Source organism: Emydura macquarii, unplaced genomic scaffold, assembly GCF_026122565.2.
Source record: "Emydura macquarii macquarii isolate MOO-44397 ecotype Brisbane River unplaced genomic scaffold, CSIRO-AGI_Emac_v2 contig_1305, whole genome shotgun sequence".
NCBI classification, from domain to species: domain Eukaryota; kingdom Metazoa; phylum Chordata; order Testudines; family Chelidae; genus Emydura; species Emydura macquarii.
In genome coordinates this window covers 2,322,919-2,344,694 of record NW_027131442.1, presented here as the reverse complement: position 1 = coordinate 2,344,694, position 21,776 = coordinate 2,322,919, and the positions used below count along the sequence as shown (strand labels likewise).

Here is a 21,776-nt window from a genome sequence, read left to right as displayed (position 1 = left end):
GTGCCAGAAGGTGGTCAATGAATTCACCTCAAAGACACTCTTAATGAGAATCTCATCTCATCCAGCATACATATGGATAACTTTAGAGACACATCCTGGACAGATCGGAATGGGGAGCAACTATCACAAAGGCCATAAACACACGAAGGAAGATAGCTGTGAAGAATGGATCCAAAAAAAAAAAAAAGGCCAAGCATCATTCCAAGTCTTCAGTGGGAGCCGGCACATTCCTGGGTGGTATCTGCTCATGGTCTTGTTCCTCAAAGATCAGACCACACAGCCCGCCTGAGATGCCATAACATCATCATCAGTTAAGATGGACAGCCATAAGCATCTGTTGATATAGCTATCCTGGAAAACTCTTTCTAGTAGAGACTTAGCCACGATCCTCTTAGGGCTTATCTACACAGAGACACAGGAAAATTAATCCAAAATTTATGAAAAGTGTGAATTTGGTGTTATTTAGTTAGACTCCATTCAACTCTGGGTAGACCATCACATGCAGAATTAAAGTGTCCTTAATTCATTTTAGCTGAATTCACTTCCAAAATGAATTAAGCTAAAACAAATTAAGGTCACTTAAATTCTGAATGAGTGTCCACACAGAGATTTAATGTGTTTTATCTGCTTTAAAAGTTCATTGGATTCATCTTCCTGAGTATCCCTATGTAAACAAGCTCTTCTGGACGTTGAAGAGGTTGACTGAATTTCTCTGGAAGGTAAAGAAGTAGCTCATTCACTCCCATGGGTTTGGCTGAGATGCATCAAAGTAAATGGGAGCTGGTTTCATCCACCACCATGGGCGGCAGTAGGTTGCCAAGTTAATTCAGTGGGTTAATTCAGCTGGTTTAGGCCTGGTCTACACTAGAAAATTAGGTCGCTATAGCTGTGTTGCTCAGAGGTGTGAAAAATCCATAACCCTGAGCAATGTATTTAAGCCAATCCAAATGCCCATATACACAGCGCAAAGTTGATGGAAAAATTCTTCCATTATGCTAGCTATCACCTCTCGGCAAGGTGGATTACTTATGTCAGTGGGGGAATCCCTCCCGCTGGTGTAGTGTCTACACTGAAGCACAAGCACTGCAGCTAAGCAGTTGTGCCTCTTTATAATTTTGAGCGTAGGCAGTGAGTGCTATGTAGACAAGCCCTTAAGAATGGCTTGTTCTGCTTTAGCTTAACCCAGGGCTTGTCTACAGAGCCTTGGTGTCATTGTCGTTAACCCTATGTGGGCAGAGCATCTAATGAAGCTGGGTGAAAGCACTGGGTGTAAAGCAGGAGTTCTGCATGCGTAACTAACTATACCATCTCTCCAACCACATTAGCTGAGATAAGCATTATGCCAGCACAGCTTCATCTACACTGGGGCACAAGGATGTTGCTTAGGGTCTGTGATTTTTTTTTCATACGTCTAACTGACATAACTATGCCAGCAAAATTTTGTAGTGTAGACCAGGCTTCCTACCAGTATCACTATAGCGGTTGAACTCTAGCAGTATAACTGGCAAAACTTCCCCATGTAGATAAGACTGAAGAGCACCTTGTTCTGGTTCAGCTTTCAAAGTGGGTTAAGATACACAGCAACAAGGCACTCGTTACGCTGGGCAATCGTTTAGGGGAGCTGCCCAGCAAGAGCCAGATCAGCACATCACTGAATTGACATCAGCAGGGATGAGCACCTACAGATACAGGGTGTCGGGGAGAAAGGCCTACATGAAGGTTCAAGGTTTACACTGAATGTGGGGAACTGTGAAAAGTTCAACTTGAAAGGCTCCTCTACAAATCACAGAACTTCCATAACAAGGAGAGAATCATCCTGCTCTATGGTTTTGAAACATGAATAAGACTTTTCTCAGTTATTAGCAGGGCCAGCCTTAGGGTGGGCCACCTGGGGACCGCCCAGGGCACCATATGGCAGCGCAGAGGTGAGTGCTGCCAGTGTGGTGTCAGAAACTGCTCCTGGCTGGCAGAGAAGCACCATGGGGGGGGAGGAGAGGGCGGAGGTTGTGCCTAGATTTCTCCCTGCTTCATCCCAGTGAAGGAACATTGGGACTGGGGGGAACAAGCAGTGACTCACAGATTTTCCTCACCCACCCCCCAATGTTCCTCCGTGCCCCCCTAGGTTCTGTGTGGGGGAGGGGAGTAAGAAGAATCATCAGGGCTCCCTGCATCCAGCTCACTGGGCAGATTCTCACCCCAGGAGAGGCCAAGCAGTGTGGGGACTAGGACACATGGATCCCAGCATGGCTCAAACCCCAGCCATGCAGCACAGGTCCATATTATATCTCCCTGTCAGAGGCCTGAAGGCTCTGGCTCCTACACGTTGGCAGTGTGGTGGTGGCAGGGAGCACAGGGCAATAGAGAATCCTGTTTCAGTCACTGCCAATTTTAGCTCCTGCCTGAGCAGCTCCTCCTAGTTGCTGAAATTTGGGGAGAGCAACACTGGGCCTGAGAGCTCTAACCAGGGGGCAGCCGGTAGAGCCAACCCTTGCCCCCAGTTAGGGGCAGCCTGAACACCCCACCCAGCCAGGCACAGCCTGAGCCCTTCCACCCCAGCCACTGCCAGCCTGACCCGCCCCAGGGCAGCCAGAGCTGGGAGCAGCCCAGCCAGGGCTTCCCCACCTAGCTAATGGCAGGAAGCAGCCATTTGACCTCTCCTAGACCTTGGCAAGCAGCACCCAGCACCAGAGCCCAGCAGCCTGGCCACAGATGCCCTCCACCCAACTCAGGACAATAAGCAACCAGGGGCAGAGCCTCAAGGAGCCACCAAACTTCCCCAGGCAGCAGCCTCAGGGGAAGTCAGAGCCAGCCAGGAGCAGTGCAGAGATCGGGAGCTGTCTAAGGCCAGAAGGGACCATTATGATCATCTAGGCGGCTCCCCAGTGCTTGTTCCATGCTGCAGCCTTGTCAGTTAACATCTAGATGAATCTTTGGTGTAACATCATTTGGCTGTATTACTCTTTGAGGTTTAAATAAACTGTTAACTGTGCTAATGCAGCTAATTACCAATGTGTGTCTAGGAAGTGAAAGTCTTACTTCAAAGGACAATATACATTACTATTCTCCACTCAAGGAAATATTGGTGGACTGTCTTGATAGTGTAAATGGCTATTGCTGACTGGATTGTCTGAGGAAGGACCCATTGAGTAAAGACCAAACTGTGGGCTCACTTAGCCCACGTGAGGGAGTTACCTGCAAGTGCCCACCTTGCTTCAACTATAAAGGAAGCTTCAGGCCTGATCCTTTTCATCTCAAATCTGTCCTAGCTTGTCAGGGAAAGTTTGGATCACAAGACTGGAATCCCAGCACCAGCCTGGAATTGCCCTGCTAGTTCTCATGGGAGAATTTGAACAAACTCTGCACATTGAATACTTAGTCTTCAATTCTCTGGACTGGATTTCTAACAAAGAAGCTCTAAACAAGGACTGATGACCCTAAAGATGTTTGGGTAATTTCAGAGATTTTGCAGTTTAAGAACTTTGCAACTCAGTTATCATCTTTACTTTGAAACTGACTCATAACTTTATTTTCCTCTGTGTATGTACACTGAGTTTTTAACCATTACTCTCTTTCCTTTTTTAAATATATATTAGTTTAGTTAATAAGCATTGGCTTTAAGCATGTATTTGGTTAAGATCTGAACTATTCATTGACCTATATGGCAATGTGTCCAATCCTTTGACATTGGTAGAACTCTTTTACATATGATGGATAAAGATTTTCAGTAATCTCCATCATATTTGACTTGGCGGTCTGAGTGCTAGCCAAAGGGCTGGACAGTTTTAAGGAAACTGTGTTTTGTGTTCTGAACGCCAGTGAGGTCATCAGAAGCTGTTTGTTGCTGGCTTGGTGTATCTTATATGGAAGAAAAACCACCAGTATTTAGGGCTTTGCAGTTTGCCCTGTATAAATTATCCCAGCATGGCTCCCCTGGAGGCCAATGTCACAATGTGACCATCTGCTCTAAATTCCCCCCACCTGTCTGCTCTTCCCCACACTGCTCAGCCAAGTCCCCTTCCCTGCCCCACACAGCCTCTCTGCTGAGTGTCATGGGGACAGGAACACTCCCTGGTCTGCATCTGCTGGCGCTGTGCCAGGCCCTGGCGGTGGCAGAGGGGCCTTGGTGTGAGTGACCTGGTTACAGGTGAGGTCGGCCAATCTAGCAAACCACTTGCCACAGGCGGCACAGCTGTGCAGCCGCTCCTTGCTGTGAATGTGCAGATGTGATCTCAGGGATGAGGCCTGTGCAAAGCTCTTGTTGCAGTCGGTGCATCGGAATGACCGTTCCCCGGTGTGCATGCGCTGGTGGTTGGTCAGTGCATCGGCGATGCTGAAGCTCTTGCTGCAATGGTCACAGCTGTATGGCTGCTCCCTGGTGTGCATGCACTGATGTAATCTCAAACTTGAGATGTGAGCAAAGCCCTTTTCAGTCAGTGCAACCGCCCCCCAGTGTGTTTTCGTTGGTGGTTGGTCAGTGTACTGGCCTGGCTGAAGGTCTTGGCACAATTTTCACAGTGGTACAGCTGCTCCCTGGTGTGCATGTGCTGATGTATTCTCAGTTGTGAGCTGTGTGCGAAGCCCTTGTCACATTCAGCACAGTGATGCGGCCACTCCCCAGTGTGCGTCTGCTGGTGCACTCTCAAGTTTGAGCCCTGTGCAAAGCCCTTGCCACAGTCAGTGCAAATCTAAGATCCGTGCAAATCCTTTGCCGTAATCATCACAGCAGTACAGCCGCTCTCTGGTGTGCATGCGCTGGTGTATTATCAGGCTTGAACTCTCTGCAAATCCCTTGCCACAGTGGGTGCAGGGGTACAGCCACTCCCTGGTGTGTGCGCGTTGGTGGCTGGTCTCAGGCAGGCCTGGCTATCCCCTCAGTCAGTCACAGTGGTACGGCCGCTCCCCGGTGTGCGTACGCCAGTGTATTCTCAGGCTCAAAGACGGTCTGACGCTCCTGCCACAGTCAAAACAGTGATACGACTGCTCCTCGATGTGTATGCGCTGGTGCTGGTTCAATGCAAAGGGGTTCCTGAACCTCTTGCTGCAGTCAATGCAGCGATGGGGAGTCCCGCACCGCCCCAAAGGGAGTCTCTGGTGTGTCGCCAGCTCCGGTCTCTGCCTGAATCCGTCCCAGGGATGGACTGAGTCCTCTGCATGGATCTCCCTGTGGACTATGGGATCCTGCTTTCCTCCCACATTATTCCAATATTCAGACCGTGTCCTCGTTCCTCCCAGAATCCTGTGCCTGCTGGAGAGAGCAGAGGCAATCCCGGTGTTAGCTCATGGTTAAGGCTGCAGGTTTGTGAAGGAAGGAAAAATGTCACGGACAGTCCATTTCCATGGGACTGCTTTTTAGATGTGTGCCTCACCCTGGTGACTCCTGTCGCACAGGGCAGGACCCAGCACCTCACTCTGATGCTGAGACCTAATGTGTGGGGTTACAGGGCCACTCAGATTTGCCCCCACTCCCAGTCATTATGGTGGAGCTGGGGTTAGGGTTGCAGTGCGGGGGGAACGTGCTCCTTTGGGTGGTTGGTTCCCCCTTGGCAGGGCGAGGAGGAGGCCAAGTTTGGTTAAAAATCATGGAGCCATCACAGTAAATTTAGTGACCTGAGACTTTTCCTAAATTTACTGTGACTGCTCCGTTGTTTTTTATACAAAATGCCATGTCAAGTCTGCAGCCTGAGTCATGTTGGTTCTGCTCACATTATTTGTGCAACACCTGGTACCTGCTCCCACGTGCACCATGCACCTCGCCTCTCATCTTCTGCTTAAACTGTAGCCTGCCAGGAAACGGGCAGTACTGGCACAGCAGAGCCCTGATCCACAACTAGGGTCCCTAGATGCTAACATGGTCCAAACAGGATCCATGGTTTGTTTTCAAACTGATTTTAGTTTTATTTCAATCAGAGGCTTTTATTTACATGGTGCTGGTTCCTCACTTCCCCTCTTTTATAGCAAGAGGCTGTTCCCCAGGGTTTGTGCTGTTTTAACTACATTGGTTTGAAACTAGTTTTGTTGAGGGGCTACAATCCCCTTGTGTGGACGCAGTGAGACCAGTATAAAACTGCTCAGAACAACGTTGCTTATTCCTGTGGGGGAGTGAGTCGCTTTCAGAGAATTCCTTTTAAAGAAGTCATTCACCCTGGGTCTGAGGTTTAGTTTCTTTGTGCAAAACTAAAACTAAACTAAAATCCTCACAGAGCATTGCTCTTTATGGGGCTTATGGGGGAGGGGATGACAAGTCACTCAGGGTTTCTGTGATGTAACATGAAGAACATTTTTGTATTGTTTTACACCCTCCGTCAATGACACTACTAAGCTGAAGGGGTTAATGGCTGCCACACAGTCGGCCTTTGATCCACAGCCAGTCACAGACCTGGCTGAGGCTGAGGGCTGTGCTAAGCATTAACCCTGAAGCAATGTAAGTGACAAAGATTTCGTGCCACTGAGAGAGCAGGGGAAGAAGAGGATGTGACAGAGGCCAGCCCAGCACCCTCCCCTTCTCACCCAGCCCATACACCAGGGTAACTCAAGCCATGGCCAGCAGGATGATTTCATCTGGCCCCCAAACATATCCACTCCCACAGCAGCAGCTTGCTGAGACGCCTGGCAGTTGTAGGGCATTACAGTGAAACACTGCAAGTGCCTGAGACCTGCTCTGCAAAATGGTGTCCTCCGCATGGCATGACCTCGCACTCATCATACATGACTGATCCTGCTCTGCCCTACGTCACCCCCAGCTTTCTCCTTATTGGCCGGGCACAGGTTTCTCCAGTCTGAGAAGTCACGTGTGTAGTGAAGTGGCAGAGAGGGGGTGGGGTGCTAACCAGCTCATTCTCTGCCAAGGGCCAGTGACTCTGTAAGCAGGTTTTTGCCCCTGTCTGAGTTATGGCTGGCTCCAGGTGCCCAGGGCCACAGGACACCAGCACACACAGCTGGAGCCACAAGGGGCAGAGGCATGAAAAGCATTTGAAAAATCTCTAGGGTATCACTGCCTTGCTATGATTTTCTGAGGTGTGGGAAGCCTAGAAGAAGGTGTCCAGTTACATCAACAGACAGGCTTGTCACAGTGTCTAATCCACTGACATACACAGATGGATTTTGTCCTCACAGCCCCAATGCTCTCACCATAAGGCAGGTGGGGAAACTGAGGCATGATGGAACTGTAGCGACTCACTGAACCAAGATCTTCTGAATCCTATTGCAGTGTCCTAACCACTATGTAATGCAGCCCCCATAACCTTCCCCCACCAGGGAGCTCTCTCCCCCTCCATCAACATGCCTCAAATCTCCCACCCCACATTGTCTTATATCACTATTTCACCCCCTTCCCATTTCATCACAGCCCCATCTTCAGTCCATTTCTCTGTCATGGCTTTGAAGCTCCAACATTTTTAGGTCCCATCCTGGGTCAGAGATCACCAGTGCATAGGAAAGATAGCAAGTACAGTAAGAGGCCACCCTGGATCAACAAGAACTTCAATGTCCTGAAACTCAAAAAAGACACATACAAGAAATGGAAACTAGGTCAAATTACAAAGGATGAATATAAAAAGCCCACAAAAGCAGGTAGGGACAAAATCAGAAAGGCCAAGACAAAAAAGTAAATTAAACTAGCTAGGGATATATAGGGTAAGAAGAAAGCGTTTTACACATACATGGGAAGCAAGAGGAAGATCAAGGGCAGACTAGGCCCATTACTAAATGAGGATGGAAAGACAGTAAGAGAAAATGCAGCCATGGCCAAACTGTTAAATGCCTCTTGTGTTTCAGTTTTTGCAAAAAAGTTAGCAGTGATCGGTTGACTAATAATGAAGATCAGTGTAAATAAGGCTAAAATAGGAAAATAAATAGTTACAAATTACTTAGAAAAGTTAGATGTCTTCAAGTTGGTAGGGCTTGATGAAATATATCCTAGAATACTTAAGGAACTGGCTGAAGAGATCTGAGCTATTAGCGATTATCTCTGAGAACTCGTAGAGGATGGCACAGAGACCTGAGGACTGGAAAAGGGCAAATATGGTACCTCTCTCTATAGACAGGGGAATAAGGAGAACCCAGGAAATTACAGACCAGTCATTTTATCTTCTGTTCATGGAAAGATAATGGAGCAAGTAATCAAACATTCTATTTGTAAGCACCTAGAAGGAAATAAAGCAACAGTCAACATGGATTTGTCAAGAACAAATTATGTCAAAGCAACATAATATCATTCTTCAACAGGTAACAAACCTTGAGGATCGCGGAGAAGCAGAAAATGTCACATATCTTGACTTTAGTAAAGCTTTTGATACTGTCTTACATGACCGTCCCACAAACAAACAAGAGAAATATAGCCTAGGCAAATCTAATATAAGGTGAGTTCACAAACGAGCTGAAAAAGCATAATTAGTGGGATCCTGCAGAGATCTGTCCTGGTTCCAGTTCTATTCAATATCTTCATGAATGATTTGAATGATGGCATAGAGAATATACGCAAAGTTTACGAACGATTCCAAGCTGGGAGGGGTTGCAAGGGCTTTGGAGGACAGGGTTAGAATTCAAAATTATCTTGACAAACTGGAGAAATGGTTGGAATTAAACAGGATTAAATTCAGTAAAACTATATACAAAGTACTACACTTAAGTAGGAATAATCAATTACACAACCACAGAATGGGAAGTGACTGTCTAGGAATGAGTACAGCAGAAATGGATCTGGGGTTATAGTGGATCACAGAGTAAACAGGAGTCAACACTGTAATCCTGTTGAAAAAAAAAGCAAATATAATTCTGGGATGCATTAACAGGATTGTTGTGAGTAACACTCTTCTCAGCACTGATAAGGCCTCAACTGGAGTACCGTGTCCAGGTGTGGGCCTCACACTTCAGGAAGGATGTGGACAAATTGGAGAGGGTCAGAGGAGAGCAACAGGAAGGATTAAAGGTCTAGAAAACATGACCTAGGCGAGATTGAAAAAATTGTGTTTGTTTAGTCTGGAGAGGAGAAGAGGGGGGGGGGGGGAGTGATAACAGTCTTCAAGTATGTAAAAGGCTGTTACAAAGAGGAGGGTGATAAATTGCGCTCCTTATCCATTGAGGCCAGGACAAGAAGAAATGGGTTTAAATTGTAGCAAGAGACATTTAGGTTAGACATTAGGAAAAACTTCTTAATTCTAAGAGTAGCTAAGGAGTGGAACAAATTACCTAGAGTGGTTGTGTGATCTCCGTTATTGGAGGTTTCTAGGAACAGGTTAGACAGACACCTGTCAGGGATGGTCTAGAATAGATAATACTTTGTGCAGGAGAGTGGATTACAGGACCTACCGAGGTCCTGTCTAGTCCTACATTTCTATGTTTCATAGCTATCAAGGCCAGACCATCTCACTGTGCCCATCCAGCCTGGCTTTCTGCGTATTGCAGCCAGAGAATCTCCCCCAGTGATTCCTGCCTCCGGCCCAGTAACTCCTGGCTGAGCTAGAGCAGAGCTTTGAGAGAGACACTCGCTCTGCCTTTGCCTTCTACATTAAGGAGCCCTCCGCTAGCAGCTGTGTAAATCAGAAGGGACTGGATTATTACAACTCACCTGAGGAGGGGCTCTCAGGACCTGAGTTTTCCCTGGAGTCTTGGTCATCCTGGATCCAGAGCTCTGCCTCCCGTAGCTCGATCCACTGGATTAAGTCTGGTGTGGAACTGGAATAGCCTCTTTGGGGAGAAAGAACCAGTTTTATTACTAAAGTTTTGGGTGCAGGGACTCAATTACGTGTTTGTGCAGCCCAGCACAACCGGGCCCTGATCTCGGTCAGGGTGCGTCTGTGCAAGAGATCCCAAGCAGGAGAATAATTAAATAAACTTTCCTTAGAGGAGATTTCATCCCATCTCCCACCAGGCAGGTTCAGTTCATACTCTGAAGCAGCAATGTCTATGACCTGTCTCAATTTGCTGTGGGAGCTGAATTTCAAATCCTTGCTAAGGTAACTCTAGACGTTCCACAGAAATATCCCATCCTGCTCACATCTTTGCCCCTGTTAGATCTTGTGGCAGTACGTTCCATAAGCCAACTGCGTGGCATAGATTTCCTTTAACCCGCTGAAATACCACTGAACACCCCATTACTCTCAGATTAAGGGACAGGCTGAGTAGAAAGTCCCCAACTTCCTTCTCTCCAGTCATCAATACACTTACCCAACTGTCCCCTGAAAAATTTGGGAGAAGATTTGGGAACAAGGAAACTTCGTTCCATTGCCATCTTATAGCTGTTGAAAACACTAAACTTTGCAGCATGTCATTAAAGCATCGGCCACAATGCATCAAGGTAGGTGTCCCCAGTTAGTGCCGTTACACAGACCTACCAGTTCTTTTGCTTACAATGCAAGCATTGTTCAACTGTACAGTTGTTAAATTTACAATGTTCATTGTTTTGGGGGAGGTGCGGAGCTCCTGCATGCAGCAGCAGAATTTTCTCCATGACTTATTTCTCTAACTAGAGTCAGTTCTTGAGGGAAAGTTGCTGTCATTGGTGTCTGGGCTGGGATTCCTGGAAGAGACTGTTGGATGAAGGGAACCACCTCTGTGCCAGGACTGAGGTACATACATAGTGCGAGTCAACAAGTTAGGCTAAGATTACCTCTGTAGCCCGGAGATCTCCTCCAACAGGAAGCCAACCTGAAAAGGGCTGACATTTGCCACCGATTGGCCATGGAATGGCACATGGCAGCCAAGACTTCAAGGGAACCCAGATATTTAACTGTGAATAAAAAGAAGGGAAACGGGTCCTTACCCAGGGAAACGAGGGTCCAGTAATTCCGCAGCATCTGGTCCCGGTACAGCTGCTTCTCTGGCTGGGATAAGAGCTCCCACTGCTCCCGGGTGAAATACAGAGCGACGTCCTCAAACGCCACCGGGAGCTGCCGTCACAAGCGTTACACACTCAGCACCTTCCGCTCCAGCCCCAGCCCGGAGTCCCAGCCTTGCCCCAGAGCCGCTCCCCGCTCCCAGCGCTCCGGCTGCTGACAGCCCCTGACCCCGCCGGGCAGCGCTGGTGCAAAGCGGGACCCCCAGACCCAGCCTGGCCGCGCAGAGCTGAGCCGCTCCCGGCCTGGGGCAGCGCTTGGCCCGGCTCCGCGCCAAATCCCGGGAGCTGCTGCTTCGCCCGCCCGCCCGCACCGGGGTCAGCAGCGCCAGAGAGATCCGGGTCCCGGGTCCCGGCTCCCCGCCGCCCCCCGCCGGGATCAGCCCGGCCCGGCCCGGCCCTCCAGGGAGCTTCCGGCCCGCGTCCCACCTGCACCGGCCCCGCTGCAGCCATCGCCGTGGTCTGGGGTTTTCGGGGTTGGGGGCGAGGCGGGGTCCTCGGCCCGCGGGGGACACATAGGACGGGGCAGCCATCGCCGGGCTCGGGCCCGCGGCCGCTTCATCCGGGCGGCGATTTCCTGCCTCCGCGGCTGTGTCTCTCCCTCCCCGGGGCCGCCTCTCGCCGTGTCCCCTGCATTCGGCGCCCGCTCCCCGCCCTGGGGCTGTGGCCGGGACTCGCTCTGCGCACGGGCCGGGCCGCGCCAGGGACCCCGGGCTGGCACAGGAAAGTCCGGATTGCTGCGGGACGCGCCGGCTCTAGGGCGGCTACTGCCGGACGCTCCACGGGCTGAACCGTGCCCCGCCACCCACGCACAGCTCCATCCAGTCCAGGCTCAAAGGACCCAGCAGCACCTGCGCCGCCAGCTCCAGCAGCCGGGAAAATCCCAGTGCAGGGACCTACCAGCTCTGCCCCACCGACCCTGGCCACCGTGACCTGTGCTGGGCGGGGGGGGGTCCCTCACTAATCCAGCTACGGCGCCGCCCCGGCTATTCGCGCTGCCAGCGGCCAGCGCAAGATGCTGGCTAGGGCTTCTGCCCAAGGGCAGGGATGTGGGGAGGGACTGGCCAGAGGCAGCTCATGATAATCTGCTGCTCTTGGACATGACAGGGTCAGCCACGGCCACCCCCTGCCACTGCCCAGGGGCACCCTGCCTGCATGGACAAGGCCTTGACACAGGCACAGGCTTTGTGCAGTTTGTGGCAGGTCCCAGGTCAGGGGACGAAGCCCACAATGCAGTGCAAGGGGCAGAGCCCCCTATAGTAGGAAACCTGGGCAGTGAAGCACTCCAGGCTGGAGGAAAATGGAAAATAAGATCACAAGGAAAAGCCTGGGCCACACAGACTGCACTGTGGGGCTACACCTGGCTCCAGCCCTCACTGGGGTGGGTGGGTAACTGAGCCAACAACCCCCACCCATGATCTAGTATAAAGGTGTGTGGAATCTAAATGACTCCTTTAAAACAACACCCCCATTAAAAAGGGGACACCCCCTGCAGCCTCCTGTCCCCCCAGGTCAGTTCCCCTTTTGGGGGTGACAGCAGCATGCTCCTCCATAACCTGGCTTACCTGGAAGGACCCACGGGGATCCTCACTCCAAGGAGGCAGCAGCCCTGCCATGGGATCTATCCCCAAGAGCAGCATGTGCTGGAACTCATTGCTTGGGGCTTCATCTGCCCCCCCCCCCCCCATCCTCACCAAACCCCTCTGGGTCTCAATCTGAAGGCCACCTGTGATGCACTGCACCCCCATGTGCACCCTTATGGTGTGATTGTGTATCATTCATGTTCACTCAGGTAGTGAACTGTGTGTTGTTCAATGCAAGGTATATCATGTAAGATGTTTTTGGAATGCTCATGCCTACCCGAGTGGCCTGCCACCTGGAAGCTGGAGGAGGATTGATCTGAGCAGTACAGAGCCTGGGACCTGGAGAACCTACCGGCCCTACCCACAGCCTGGAGGCCAGAGGACCTAGAGGAACTGCCCTCCGTGGAAGAACCCATGGAGTTGCTGGAGCTGCCGCCGGTTGACAAAGGGGGTTTTGTGGAACTACCACACCCCCTCGAACCCAGGACCCCAGAGGCATGTGATGGAGAAAAGGTACTTTAAACAGGGGGCGGGAGGAAGAAGCCCAGGGAAGCCAACAGTGGTGCGGCTGAGTAGTGGCTCCCTGTGAGTCGGTGCGTTTCGGCTGGAGCCCCGCCAACCCAGTGATGGGGCATCCTGTCGCTGATGGGGCCCTGGGCTGGGATGTAGTGGAGATGGGTGGGCCTGCGTCCCCCTCCCCACTTCCCTAGCCACCCTGAGAGAGAGAGAGCCTTCCCCTCCTTACAGCTCCAGAGAGTGGACTGCTTACTCGCCAGCCCTGCCTAAGGGCGGGGGTGAAAGACTGCATCCCAGCAAGGGATAGCCGGGAGGGGTGGTCTCCCTCTGAGAAAGACCCAGAGGGAGGGCCCAGGTGCTGCCCCTCACAGGGGCGCGTCAACAGCATATCAATCTCTTTGATAAATTGACGAACCAATGAGCTTGCAGTGGGAAGCACCGAACACTGTAAAACGGAAGTTCCTAGGGCTGCATGTGGGCCTGGGGAAAGTGGCTGGGGTCATATCCTTGCATAATCCCTTGAATGGCTGGCTAGAGGCACTCACCCACTGAGTTAGAGCAACTTGCTTGCTGGTGGCTGTGCGTGAGCTGCCCAGGAGTGGGGACTCTCACAGCAAAGCAAGGCAAGACAGGCTCCAGGAGTGAAGGATTGGGGGTGACACAGCGATTCACCACTCCAGATTGTAGAGGGGAATGTCACACCATCCTAGGGTGCAGATGAAGTTGTGTCAGGCTAGTGAAGGGAGGTCCCATACATGAGGCCGGGGAAGCAGGGGCATGAAATACATGGGTGGAATAATGGGGGGCTGTAATACAGGGGGATTGCAGTCTGGACACAGGGTGGAGATGAGGGACAGGTCACAGAGAAAAAATGGGGTTGGGGGTTCAGAATGCAATGGGAGACAAATGGGGTGGAGGGACTAGGACATGGTGGGCAGATGGGAGGGGCTAGGAAAACAGCAGGTGAGGAGCAGAGGGTGTGGGGAGATAAGACATAGAGGCAGATGGGGAAGGATGCCAGAGAAGGAGGCCCATGGTAGGCAGACAGGACATAGTGTGGCAGATTGCCAGAGAAGGGGGCCAGACTTGAGGACGGGACACAGTGGGTCATATGAAATAGGACATGAGATGGTTGGGAGATGCAGACAAGAAGGCTAAGGCAGTGGTGTTAGGACACAGAGAGCAGAGGGGCAGGAGGACTAGGGCAGGGGGCAGATGGGAGGCAGGAGGAACCACTTACCTGGTTGCACCTGCCTTGGGGGCCCCTTGTTCTTGGGCTCACCCAGGGAAAGGCTGTCAGGGTCTGGGCTGGGCTGTGGGTGTCACAGTTCAGAGCAATTGCACCTGTATTTGCCCTCAGTGGCCCAACCAGATACCTGCTGTCAGGCTTCCAGCCTCCCAGCTGTTCCCTCTCTTGGCTGGAGACACTCGCCTCTCTCCCTTCTGAGCGGGGTATTTCCAGGCTGCCCAGTTCCCTCCATCACTGCATTATCCCAGCACGGGCAGGCTGCCCAAGGCACCTGGTGGCTTTCTTGTCAGAGACGGTTAACAAGTGTCAGTGCTATAGTTAAAAGGCATCACCCAGTGTTTCCTCGTAAGCCTGCTTTCTTCTTAAGGTACAAAGCAATACAGAAAAAATATAAAAGCAAGAAAACAATCTACATGCATACTAACAAAATCAGGATTACCCCAATCCTGCCATGGATTCTGGCAGAAGCAGTCCTTCAAACCCCTGCCCAACGCGGTTCATTGTGGTTACCAGCTTCTCCCAGCTTCAGCTCCGAGCGAGCACCCAACCCTCCCTTAAGAATTGGGACTTTCCGTGGGCCAAGGGTCCTGTCCATTTGGGCAGATCAGAAAGAAGGCCCTGAGCCTGTTTGAAACCAGGCTGTTGATCCACAAATTCTTTCTTTGTTCCTTGGTCCATAGAGAATTCAGTTTGAACTAGTATATGCATCTCTCTCCAGGGGGGTGGCTTCAAGGGCTTATAACAGAGAAAGTACATTAGCTTTTCCCCTCCCTACTAGAGAAAGTACGTACAATGTCACTGTGACCCGTCCATGCCTAGGGTAGACCACCTGAAAATGTCAGGTGAGGGCAGGCTGCAAAAGGAGAGGAATTTCTCCCAGCACTGGTGGGTAACACTGAAGTGAGACTTCCCAACCACCCACAGACAATGCTTCTTATCCCCCACACTGGTTATCAAGAAGCTAGAACAAAAGATACACAGCCCCCTGTCACGTGGGCTGGCTTGAGTGGGAGGGGGGGCATTTAGTATATTGTGTGATATCAGTATGGCAGAATCATGATGATTCGTGTGAGATATATCATGTCAGGTACTGTTAGGAGGGATATATCGTGCTGAGTAAGATAATAATACTCATGTTCATGTATTATATGTGAAATGGAATTTATGAATGTATTTGATATCTCTGTATGTCAATTTGGACTGGCTGGGACACACCCCAGACAGAGAGGTGGCAGGACAATAGCCTGCTTAATGGCCCATTAAGACACTCACAGATGGGAGGGGCCCAGGAAGAAACTAAAGGCACACCTGAAGAGTTACCATGATTGGCCCATGTGACTCTGGACCCCAGGCATACCTGAAGCGTCACCAGGATTGGCCCATGTGACTCTGGACTCTGTTTTAGTTCTTGTGACTTTCCACAGGCCGCATGGCCAGGGACTGTGGAAGAACCCAAACTCAGGGGTCCTTACTTACAAGTCCATTGCTCAGCGGATAGTCCTGAATTAGTCAAACAACAGATTTAGCAAAGTCAAAGTCTATTCTTTACGTAAAGAAGGTGGTCCCTTCAAATGTAAGGAACGACACTTGCTTCCAAAAAACTGACCGTATTTATAGGGTGGTATAAACAAGTTTTTACACGTCACAGTTTCCATGGTCATACATACTAAAAAGTATTATCTAGGAATTTTCTAACTGAATACTTGCAACTTTCCTTATCTAAGTTACAAGGTCTTTCTCTGCATTCCATCTCTACTAGCATCTAGACCTCTTAACTATTTCATTACTTCAAAACATTCTAAGATTAAATAACTGCTAAAAGAACATTTTCTATCTCAGGCTTTTTACAGCCATTTCTAAAATCAGTTCTCAGCAAAAATAGAGATCCCATCTTGTTTTCCCTTCACAGGACAGAGGGTATATAAGATCAAATCACAGAATCCATTTTGTCTATGTTCCTGTCCAGCTGCAGAGACACCTCTGGATCAATTCATCTTACAACTGAACCAAAGGACTTAGAGCCATCCAGGTACTGGATGTGTACCAGAGGGAACTATACAAGCCTGTAACTCTACCTTTCTTCCAGCAACCTGATGTATATGGACTTTTAATCATTTGTATGTATCTGATTGCTCTAACCCTTTAACATTTCTCTCATGGTTTCTTTCTTTCTTTTTATAATAAACCTTTAATTTTAGTTACTAAAGGATTGGCTGACAGCGTGGTATTCTGGATAAGATCCAAACTTATATTGAACTGGTACTGTGGCTGACCCCTTGGGGTCAGAGGGAACCTTTTTAGTAAAGAGCATAGAGTTTAAGTAACTGGTCTCTTTACTGGGCCTAGTGCTGATTTGGGAGCCAGGAACTGGAATGCAGTAAAGGGGGCTGTGGGCATTTGTGGACTGGCTTCTTGATAACCAGTGTAGGGGAATCAGAAGCAGTTCGTGGCTGGTTGGGAAGCCAGGTTTCAGTGCCACCCACCAGCGCTGGGAGAATCTGCTCTCCTTTTGCAGCCTGCCCTGACATTGGCATTCTTGTGTGGCTACCCTGGGCACAGATGGGTCACACCCCCTTTACTGCATTTCACTCTCTGGCTCCCAATCATTCACTAGGTCCGGTAAAGAGATAGGTATTAAACTTTGTGCTCTTTACCAAAAAGTTTTCTCGACTCCAAAGGGCCAGCCACACTGCCAGATCAACGTGAGTTTGGATCTTACCCAGAATACCACGCTGCCAGCCAATCCTTTAGTAACTAAAATTAAAGGTTTATTATAAAAGGAAAGAAACAAGGTGAGAGGCATTATATGATTAAAGTAATCAGATACATACAAATGAGTTGAAAGTCCATATATTCAGGTTGTCAGTAGAATTGTGGAATTTGCAGGCTTGTATGGTTCCTCTAGTGTACATCCAGTATTGGGATGTGTCTCAGTCCTTTGTTTCACAGTTTAGGCTGAAATTTTCTATGCTGGGTGTTTTCCTCAAGCTGAATTTTTCTGACAAATTTCAGCCAAAAAGGTTCATCCACGTTTGAGAAGGCGGCTACGGAAAGATGTTGTTTGCCCATATTAAATAATTTTGATACCTTTAAAATGCTCTATCACCCTTCTGCTTTAGAGCCAGGACTTGACAGCTAGCAGGACAGCTGACCATTGCATCAAAGATTGGCCTTTTGATACCTCCACAAAACTCTGCCCACATTTGGCCACGTTATGAACCTTTGAAAATTTGCAGCTCACACATGCTCAGAGAGACGACTGACATTAGGTGCTGAACTCTGCGAAGATTCCATCCTCACTGAGCATGCTCCAGTCCTTCTCAGCTCCTCCTCCTGACCCGATTGCACATGGGCCAGCCCCACAGTGACTGAGCATGATGCTCCAGCACAGGGCAACAGGGACTGAAGTTGGACTTTGCCTGCATTTGTTGCTCTGGCTCAGGGTGAGGCTAGACACTGGAACTGAGAGGAGGGAGCCTGTCTCCTGGACTCTCTGTTGTCCTACCCCACCCCTGCTGGTATCCAGGCAGCGTGGAGGAGGAAGCCATCTGATCCGAATGCAGAGGGGACAAAGGTAAGAGTAGATGGGTACAAGGAGTCTGGCAAGACTGGGGATGGAGGTAGGGGAGAGAAACGGCCTGGGAGCCAGGATGGGAGGAGAGGCTGAGACTAGTTGGTGCGGGCGACTGACACTGAAGTCACAGAAGGAACTAGGGAAGGAAATGAAACGGACTGGGAGCCAGTTGACAAGGGGGTGAGGGGAGATTGGACTTGGTGTGGGGGAGCCTGGGACTGGTTGGACAAGATGTCTGGGACTAGGAACCCATGGGGGGACCAGGGCAGTGGGGGAGGAGAAACAGGTCTGACAGTGAACTAAGAGCAGGACAGGGAAACTGGGACTGGCTGGGCAAAGAGACTGGGGCTGGATTAAGGAAGAGTCAAGGATGGGGCAGGTTGTAGGGGAAAGGTCAGAAGGGGACAAGGTTGAGGGAAATGCGCAGACTCCTGCTGAGGGCAAAAGAGGGATTTATTCCTGGGGAGATGCAATGGGTCCCCCATTCGGAGACTCTGATGTCTCTTGAGTTCATTCTGAACAGTCTGCCAGGTCTCTGCGATCAATGTCTGTCTGTCAGCACCTTCACGGCCAGCTCCACCCTTTAGCTCTCGGTGTGGTACGTGATCAGCACATCGTTAATAGCTGTTGCAGCCTTTACCTCAGAAAGCAAAGCACAGACTGTGACCTGTCCGGGCCTAGGGTAGCCACCTGAAAATGCCAAGATCAGGGCAGGCTGATAAAGGAAAGCAGATTCTCCCAGCACTGGTGGGTGACACTGAAACCAGACTTCCCAACCAGCCACAAACAGTGCTTCTGATTCCCCACACTGGTTATCAAGAAGCCAAAATACAAATACACACAGCTCCCTTTACTGCATTCCAGTCTCCGGCTCCCATCAGCCACTAGGTCCAGTAAAGAGACCAGTTATTTAAACTCTATGCTCTTTACCAAAAAGGTTTCTCCTGACCCCAAAGGGTCAGCCACAGTACCAGGTCACTATAAGTTTGGATCTTACCCAAAATACCATGCTGCCAGCTAATCCTTTAGTAAATAAAACTAAAGGTTTATTATAAAAAGAAAGAAACAAGCGATAAGAGAAGTGTTAAAGGATTAAAGCAATCAGATCCATACAAATGATTTGAAAGTCCATATTCATCAGGTTTCTAGAAGAATTGTGGAGTTTGTATAGTCCCTCTGGTGTACATCCAGTACCTGGATGGGTCTCAGTCCTTTGTTTCACAGCTTCAGTTCAGTTCAGTTGTAGATGAGTTGATCCAGAGGTAGGCTGGAGACAAAAGACAAAATGGATGTGGTGCAGCTGCCTTTTATGTCCTTTCGGCTTTGCCACGCTGCTTGTGGAAATTTACAGGAATAAAATGGAGTCCAGAGTCACATGAGTAAGTCCTGGTGACTTATCAGGTATATCCCTGGCTTCTCACCCTGGGCCATTGTACTTGTGAGTTTCCTTAATGGGTCATTAAGCAGGCTAGTGCTGCAACCATCCTGTCTGGGGTGTTGCCCAGACACAGCACAATTTGAAATACAGATATAGCAACCATATCCATAACTTACATTACACATATAACACATGAACATAAACATTATCATCTTACTTAGCACATTACAGCCTTTCTAACAGTACCTGACATGGCATATCTCATATGAATTATTATGATTTTGACATATTGATGTTAAATAACATAATAAATGCCCCCCCCCCTCCTCCTCAATCCAGCCAGTGTGACACAGATGCTGGCCTTTTAGGCCCTCTGGCTTGCGGGGGAACTTACCGTGTAGGCAGGCGATCACTGTGCAATCTGAAAACACTGGTGAGGAGGGAGAGAGACATATGTCTGCACCCAAGAGATGTGGCGGCTGGGGGACCAAGCCTGAAAAGGTGAAAGTGGGTGGCTTTGGTGGGACACTGAGGGGAACACAGGAACAGTTGCCTTGATCTATGACAGCCTCCGCCTTCCCTTACTGTCTGTGGGGCTGAAGCCAGCAGCCCATCTGCATGTGCAGATGAGGCTGCCCCTAATAAAGATGGCTGGTATCTCCCACTGTCTTCAATGTGACAGAAGCCAGGCTCACAGGCAAAATGGCTGCCATGCTATGGCTCCAGCAGCGGGGGCTAGACAGGACACTGTGAGGACGCAGGGACTGTGAAAAGCAAGGAGGCCTTGTAAAAGGAGCCTGCAGAAGAATGAGGGGTGAAGGAGGCTGATTTCAGTGTTATGGGGGCTCTGGGGCTGGGAGATGGAGGGGTCGGTGACAGTTCCCTCAGCTTGGTCTGCTGCAGCAGGGGAAAGGCATATGTCTGCCTGTGTGTTCAAGGCTGGATTTTGACACTTAAAAGCTCATGCTCATTTTGGGGCTGGCGGCTTCCCCTAAAAGCGTCAAAAATCAGAAACCAAATAACTTCCTGCCCAGGAGTGCGCGTGCATACATGCACACACACATACACACACACTCTTTTATTCTTTCAGAAAATCCCACGATTTTTCAGTAGTCTGAGTCATGATTTTTAAATGCGTGGGGGTGGCAATATTGTTATTGTACATTTGTTAGATTTATTAACCCAAATAGCTTTTAAAGTAGGTAAAAAATGACAGAATGCAAAATAAAGCTGGTTTATGGTTTGATAGTGTCAAAAATTAAGCTCACCATGGGATGTTAACAATTTTCAAGAAATAATTAATCAGTTTGGGTCATTCAAAATCTTATCACACCCTTATTACCAAGACAAACTTTTATCTTAGTTCTATCCCAGTCTGGGTGGGTGATTTTGCTACTGGCAGGGAACTATGGACTCACAGGTCAGTTGTGTCAGTTCAACCAGAACAATTCTAAGTAGAATTTAGACATGGAGATAAATTACTTAATTATCAAAAAATGTCAGTTCAGTTCAGAATGTCCTTGCCTGGGGATACTCAGAGCAAAGCTTGTGCATGCACAATACTACTCCACTTGAAGCCCAAAATATAATATTCAGGGAATGATCTTGCAGCTGTTCTAATTTCTCTGGAATTTAACCAGGTATTAGGTAGAGTGACCATATTTCCCTAAATTGAAACCAGGACACCGGGTAAGCAGTAACTCAAGGAAGCCTGGTAGTGGTACTATCTGATAAGACGTTTAGCATCACAGAGCTGGTAGACGGATGAGAAAGGCCCATGAGAAATGGGGGGTTTCAGTCACTAAAACAGTGTTTATCCTCTTGCATGATAATCATTACAATGGTGTCCTGGATGTGAAGACTCTGTATAGGGCAAGGTATTTCTGTGACCTTTGCTACGCTACGTATAACCCTAAGAAAAGCCACATTTGCCAGCACAGCTGCTGACTCTGCCTGAGCACAGAATGTATGGAGGGCACAAACCTGAGATGTCCCAAGATGCTGTGTGAGAGATGTCAGGACATGGAGAAAGACCGCCAACACAAAGGCCAGCACTGTAAGCTGTGTGATATCCAGGGACTGTAGAAATCCGTTCGCCACGAAAAAATGTGGAAAAACACCGAATTTGCATTTTTACAGAGAACCTTTTGTTTTTACATTTTGTGAAAAAATAAAAACAGATATTAACTATTAAATAAATGTTACTGAAAGTTCCAGTGTCACATTTTCAATGCGCGCAGACTCCCCCAGTTGTGGTTGATTTTTGTATGCACTTTAAATTCACATAGCTAAACATACTCCAATAAACTGCTTCCAGCGCATAGAGGTTATTCAACGGCAAGTTCGTGATTTAAGGGATCTGAAATTTTACTTCAGCCTCCAGACGTGCCTAATTAAAGTTATGAAAACTTTAAAAACCACCCCTAAAACCCGAGTCACTGACTTTGGCAAGGACAAATTTCACATGGATGGCAGTGCGCCCTTCTGTGCAGTAAGCAGCAAGGCTGTAGACTACATTTGAAAACAGATAATTGTAGAATAAATGGAAAGCACTAAACATAAACAGAATGAAAAGAAATGAAAACAAGAGGCTTCGAACTTGCTTTAAAATTGTAAATAGATCAATAAAAACATTGTGTTCAATG

At 49.0% G+C, this 21,776-nt stretch overlaps 1 protein-coding gene and 1 pseudogene across 1 annotated transcript in view; one reads left to right on the top strand and one right to left on the bottom strand.

The window, feature by feature from the left end:
* LOC137154825 (zinc finger protein 585A-like) overlaps positions 1-21,776 on the top strand; it is a 100,346-nt gene that overhangs the window by 36,890 nt on the left and 41,680 nt on the right. The window lies entirely within an intron of this gene.
* Positions 4,048-4,718, bottom strand: LOC137154827 (zinc finger protein 239-like; annotated as a pseudogene).